This window comes from Rutidosis leptorrhynchoides, chromosome 3 (genome assembly GCF_046630445.1).
Source record: "Rutidosis leptorrhynchoides isolate AG116_Rl617_1_P2 chromosome 3, CSIRO_AGI_Rlap_v1, whole genome shotgun sequence".
NCBI classification, from domain to species: Eukaryota; Viridiplantae; Streptophyta; class Magnoliopsida; order Asterales; family Asteraceae; genus Rutidosis; species Rutidosis leptorrhynchoides.
In genome coordinates, this window is record NC_092335.1 from 657,654,190 (window position 1) to 657,660,215 (window position 6,026).

The 6,026-nt window shown below is 33.5% G+C and overlaps 1 pseudogene; it reads left to right on the top strand.

Annotated features, from left to right (window-relative positions):
* The first annotated feature begins 1,010 nt into the window (after positions 1 to 1,010).
* Positions 1,011 to 2,055, top strand: LOC139902535 (uncharacterized protein At1g28695-like; annotated as a pseudogene).
* The last annotated feature ends 3,971 nt before the right edge of the window (positions 2,056 to 6,026 follow it).

A 6,026-nucleotide genomic window follows, 5' to 3' on the forward strand; every position in this document is an offset into this window, starting at 1 on the left:
TCATATTAATTAAAACTTTATTTTTGTTTTAAGCGTCTTCCAAAAGAGTTGATGTTACTACCTGGACTACGAAGTGAAAAAAGTGTTTCATGTTATAATTTAGAAAAGAGGAAATACAAATGGCGGCTAAAACAAGAAAACTCAAGGACAAAGCCAAACCTATCAGTTACATACGGTTTTCAACAGTTCCGTAAAGAAAATCGTTTGAAGTATGGAACAACCTGGGTTTTCAGCTACAATTTCGACGAACGCGCTTTCTATCTACATTGATGTTTAGTAAAATCATTTATTAATGTTTTTGCATTTCATTTGTTCAAGAACAATCTTTGGTATTCATATCTACTATTATGTTTTTTTTTTTAATGTTTTTTTACATACAATCATCAACACCTAACGTACTAATCCTAAACATAATAGAGCCAACCGTGCAACGCACGGGCTCTTAAAGTCTAGTTTATGTAATATGCTCTTAGAATTATATCAAGAACACTTATTAAACTATATAGTAGTTTTTATTCATGCCAAAGGTTAATAAGGTAATTTTACATTATTAATTCAAAATCATTATCTAACAGGTTATTTTCATTCAGAACCTTTGTGAATCATTTAGATTATGAACCATTCAGCGCTAAATCATTCAGTTTTATCAAATGCATCAATGGGTCATACTCATTTCTTCATCATATATCCTTATATAAACTTCTATCAACATAACAATGAATTCACCCAAAAATCACTCACTCATCCTTTGTGATCTCCATTCATGACGAAATCGAATAACATATTTCAAGGCTTTCATATTTGTGCAACCGGTGTAGTATTTTGGGCAGTTTTTTCATTTTACATCCTGTTCTATCATTCGAATATTGTTCCCCAATCCATACTTACTGGTGATCATGAAATAGTGAACTCAGAAACAACTATTTCTCAAACAGAAAACCCGAAACCAGATCCATATAGTGGAAGCAGGTATGTTTATGTTAACGATCTACCTTACCAATTTAATAAAGATGCAATTATGGAATAACACATCGATTTATAGAGATGAATTGGAAGAAGCATTGAAAGGAGCTTCAGATGTCAACAAAACCGTGATCATAGCCGTTGTGAACGAAGGTTTTATCAAGGGTGATAAATCGATGTTGGATATATTCTTAGAGGGATTTTCGCTAGGCGAAGATACACGTCGATTAATGAATCATCTTTTGATCGTGGCAGTTGATCAAATTGCGTATGAACGATGTATGTTTCTTAAATTACATTGTTACAAAGTGAAAACTAATGAAGAAGATTTTGTTGGTGAGAAGGCTTTTAAGTCTGAAGGCTTCTTAAAGTTGATGTGGCTAAGAACCGCCTTTCTCGGAGATGTTCTTCGGAAAGGATACAACTTCATTTTTACGGTAATTCAGTTATTAATTAAAGTTTTCCCCTAAAGATTTTGGCTTTTTTAACGCATCCGATTAGTGGTATTTATAAAGATTGAGGTAATATAAAGTATGTATGTAATTGTGTAATCAATTCATATAGGATACAGATGTGGTATGGTTAAGGAATCCATTTCCACATCTAATGTTAAACGACGGCCTTGATCTTCAAGCCAGTACACAGTGGTTCAACGGCGATCAGTACTCATTGGATAACTTAATAAACACTGGTTTCTATATGATTAGATCGAATAACAAGACCATTGCTTTATTTGATGAATGGTATGAAAGAAGACATAATTCAATTGGGAAACAAGAACAAGAAGTTTTTAATGACTTGAAGTTTGATGGTACTTTTAAAAGGTTGGGAATTAAAATCAAGTTTTTGGACACAAAAGATGCGAGTACATTTTGTGATGATAGTAAAGATATCAACGTTGTTTCAATCTGTGATAATAGTAAAGATATCAAGATTGTTTCAATTGTTCATGCCGCTTGTTGTTACACTATCAAAAATAAAGCCACTTACTTGATAAGGGTTCTTCATGATTGGAAGAAAATTTATGATATCATAATCAACAATAAAACAATGTAATTTCAATGGTCTAAGCACGTTGCGTGTCATCACTAAGTTAAATTCTATTTGTTCTTATAATAACTTTGTCAGCTGATCCTATATGTAGAAAAAAGAGGTGGTATAAGCATGTTGCCATGATAAGGAGTTAAATTCCATGTCAATGATTCACCATATTCATATATCAAATCAAATAATAGTATTTATATTTCTCTTTGTGAGCCTCTAGTTTAGCTTGATTTTTACTTATTATCAACAATATCAATACAGTTTTCTTTAATTGATGTTTTAATTCATTAAATTTATTTTTTTAGTTATCAAGATCGTTTAAGCTGAACTTATAATATAATTAAGATAAAGATAGTAAAACATCTCGCTAATTAAGCCATTGTAATCGTTTTTTTATTACTCCCTAGCAACTTGTTAGGAAGGTTTTATTAATAAATTCTTTTTTGATTGTAAAATAAAAGATAATGAAACATCTGTTGTTTTTTACAATGTCAGCAAGTGTTGACTCTGTTATTGATTCAATTTAAGGGGTTTCGCGTAATTTACTCCATATCGGTGGTACGTTTAACGACTTCAAATTAGAATTTTATATATCAACAGGGTTGTCGATGATAAGGCAACGTACGCAGCTTATGTAGATGATAAAGCAACTATATGTTGTAAAGATGCTTTCCAACTTATAGTACAACCAAACATCTTAAACACATAACCACTTAAAGACACATCTTAAACACATAACCACTTAAAGACCTGGAATTGTCATTATCTCCAACATGATCTGAATCAACATAGCCTTCAACACACAAAGTTTCAGACTTTGAACTTTCATAATTCAGACCAACTCGAATTGTACCTTTAATATACCTCATGACTCATTCAGCTCCACTCCAATGGCCTTTTCATGGATTATCTGCTAATTAAGCTGACAACATGAGATACGTTGACATACATCTGGTCTCGTACACACCAATAGGTACATTAAACTGCCTACCACGCCAGCATAAGGTATTTTAGCCATTTGTTTCACCTCTTCATCATTACTGGGACAATCCCTTTTGACAGTTTGAAATGCTGAGCCAAAAGAGTAGTTATTGGTTTAACATTAGTGAGATTGTACCAGATTCTTTTCCATATAGCCATGTTGAGATAGCTCTAAACAACTATTACTTCTATCTCTACTAATCTCAGATCATAGCATATTCTTGGCTTACCCCAGTTGTTTCATATCAAATTCAGTTTTTAATAACAGTTTTGTAACTTCAATTACAGACTTATCTCTGCATGCTATTAACATATCATCCACATACAACAGAAGATATATGTAATCACCATCACCAAAATTTGTGAAATATACACAATTATCATTAGCACTCTTGGTTAACCCTTCATCCAGCATATACAAGTTAAACCTTATATCATTGCCTATGTGATTGTTTTAACCAATACAATGCTCTTTTTAACAAACAAACCTTCTAACATTTTCCATCAATCACTATATATCCTCTTGGTTGACTCATGCAAATTGTTTCCTTCAAATCACCATATAGAAAAGCAGTTTTGACATCCAACTATTCTAACTCCATATCAAAATGGACAGTCAAAGCAAAGGGGTTTTACCGGTCATGCTCTCATATTGGTCTGGGTTTCCTCCAAGGCAGTAACTGAGGGCGGGTTATGCAATTACGGGAGATGAACGCGTGGGTGGTTAAGTCCCCCTGAGCGATCCCAAACTGATGTTCAAAAAAAATGGACAGTCAAAGAAAAAATGATTCCGATTGAATGGTGTTTGACTACAGGTGAAAACACTTCATTATAATCAATACCCTCTCTCTGTGTGAACCCTTTGGCAACCAACCTAGCTTTATACCTAGGTGGTTCCATGCCTAACACTCCTCCTTTCAACTTATAAATCCATTTGCAGCTTACCAAATTCTGCTGCCCTTTAGGTTTATCCACCAAAATCCAAGTATTAAGCTTGTGCAGCGAATCCATTTCTTCCTGCATAGCTTTAAACCACTTGTCTTTATCATCATAATGTACAACTTCATTGTAGGTCGGAGGTTCAATACTATCATGTTGTGTTGTTATGCTGCTGCTAATGATATGCAGTAACCTTTGCATATCCAAACCTATCTGGTGGCCTTATATTCCTTCTTTCTCTTTCCCTTATCAATTGATAATCATCTTAAACTTCTAGAATTTCATTACAACTAGTATTTTTAGTCGTATCAAATCATCACCATTGTACTCCACCTCAATTTGAACACCATATGAGCTAGTTTGCTCAGAATTACCTTTCAACACGTCCTTAAAAATAACCTTTCATTAAAGGTTACATCTCTGCTCAAAACAACTTTGGGACTACCACCATCACATCTCCATAGTCTGTAACACTTTACACCATCTGGATATCCCAACTGCACACACTTCATAGATCTAAGTTCCAGCTTTCCTTATTTGATATGTGCATGAGCCACACATCCAAACATCATGAGATGACTATAGTTTAGATATCTGTCTATCCACACTTCCATAGGTGACTGATAATCATTAGAAGATGATGGTGACATGTTGACAAGATACTCCGGGTTGACTTTTTGTTGGATTTAAGATGTTTTTGTGAGTTGTCTATTATGTTGAAGGAGTTATATATTGAAGGGATTTATTATAAAGAATAATTAGTAAATTGGTTTCTATATTAAATGTTACATTTCCAATTATAAAAAGGTTTAATTAGAAGTTAAGTGTTAATTGTTATTTAAAGTAAGAGACAATTGTTTTTAGACAAACCAAAATACTAAGGTAGACTGTAACGACCCGACTTTTTCGACTTGCTTTTGTGCCTTGTGTTTTAGCGAAACTGCGTATTTGTGCGTACTGTGCTAATGTATACTCTGGAACCTTTATATACATGGTTCACTTTCATTTATATATTAAAACGTGCCTTGGAGTACGTAGGATACTTAACTTGATCACCGGACCGTTAGTGTCACTTAACGTTTCGAATAAAGCGCGAACTGCGCACACGTTTAACTTTTGTCGTAATCAGAATATTACGACTACGAAATCTTAATTATTGTTTTATAATAATAATTACTTGGGTTTATGGATGCTTAATTTCGCGTAGTAATTTACTTATACTTACTAGTTAGTCTTGTTGGACTTTCTACCTTGTTGGGTCTTAGCCCACCCTACACTAGTTAGTGGACTATTTATTTAGCCCACTTATTAATTACTAGTGACCCAATAATAAGTAAGACAAATGCCCATTTATTAGAGGGAACATACTAGCATTTATGTCAAGTATTATCCTTAATGTTACATGGGATCCCAACATAAGCATCAACTTTAGACAACCATTAACCAAAAAGCAACTTTTTGTCCCCCCCTTGTCTCCCCCAAAACTCACGGCCATGAGGCCTCCCTCCCACCCTCATTTGCCTATAAATACTAGCCTTATTCATCTCATTTTACACTTGCTCTCATTTGTATTTCACACACACTTACTCTCTTATTTCCTTTCTAGTTTTTCTCACTCTAAAACTTGTAAGTTTTTGATTTTTCTTCTTCTTCTTCTCCTTTCTTTTTTGTGTTCATCATCATCCATGGAGGATCAAGCTTTTTAGCTTTGATCTTGATTACATCTTGTAGATTCAAGCATGAATCCTTCAAGAACATGGAAGATTCAAGCTTTTTAGCTTTGAATCTTCACCCACTTTGTAGATCTATATCTTTTAACTTTAAATCTTGTTATTTTGTCATAAAGATTCAAACTTGTGCTTGTAATCTTTATGTAACTTAAAGATCCAAGCTTTATGCTTCAAGATCTTCAAGAACAACCAAGATGCAAGCTTTCTAGCTTGGATCTTCATATCTTTTGATAGATCTAAGTTTTCTAACTTATGATCTCATTATTTTGTTATAAAGATCAAAACTTGTGTTTATGGTCTTCATGTAACTTATAGATCCAAGCTTTATGCTTCAAGATCTTCAAGAACACTAAAGGTTCAAGCTTTCTA